Below are 734 nucleotides of genomic sequence, written 5' to 3' on the forward strand. Positions count from 1 at the left end.
AAGGCTGCAGGGCTCAGATACTAGCTTGGTTGGCTGGGGGTGGTTTGAGGAAGAAGGAAAAAGGGGCTTGTCCCTCTACTGAGTCTGTATATAACTTAGGAATTTGTGGGGGGTGGTGGGGAGGCTAGCCTTTGCTCTCATCCTGCTGCTACAATAGGCTGTCCTAAGGCACTTTTCTGGGTAAGTTTTTCTTCATGGAACTGGACTCCTGATTGTCTTTGGAGGATTGAGAACTTCATGAAACCAATAGGTATTTCTGCCACATGAGATGCTAAGAGAGCAATGTGTGCTGTATCATAGGCCAGTCTGCTCTCCCATGAGGTTCAGAAGGGTTGTAGCAGGTGACAAATAATTATACATCCCAGCCTTAACTTTTGTTTTCATTGTAGAAGTAAGGTTTTGTCTTGATGAAATGGTATGATCATTATGACCTTGCCTATAACCCAGCCTCAGCCTTATATGCCATTAGCCTGGATATTTCTAGGACTGAGTCAACCTAGGAACTATTGTTTAGCTATTGGGGATAAGAGGAGGGCTTTGCATGTTTTATTAACTGGCCTCAGCTGTCTTTAATCCCAGGCAGGTAGATCTGAGTTTGGGCCAGCTGTGATTATAGAGACATGTCTTTTAAAAAAAAAAAAGCCAAAACTCTGGTCTGTCTTTTATACTTAAATTTTCAGAACTTAAAACTACAACATGAGAAGAACACACAAACCAAATGCCACACGCCTGGG

This window comes from Micromys minutus (genome assembly GCF_963924665.1).
Source record: "Micromys minutus genome assembly, chromosome: 3".
In the NCBI taxonomy this organism is placed as follows: domain Eukaryota; kingdom Metazoa; phylum Chordata; class Mammalia; order Rodentia; family Muridae; genus Micromys; species Micromys minutus.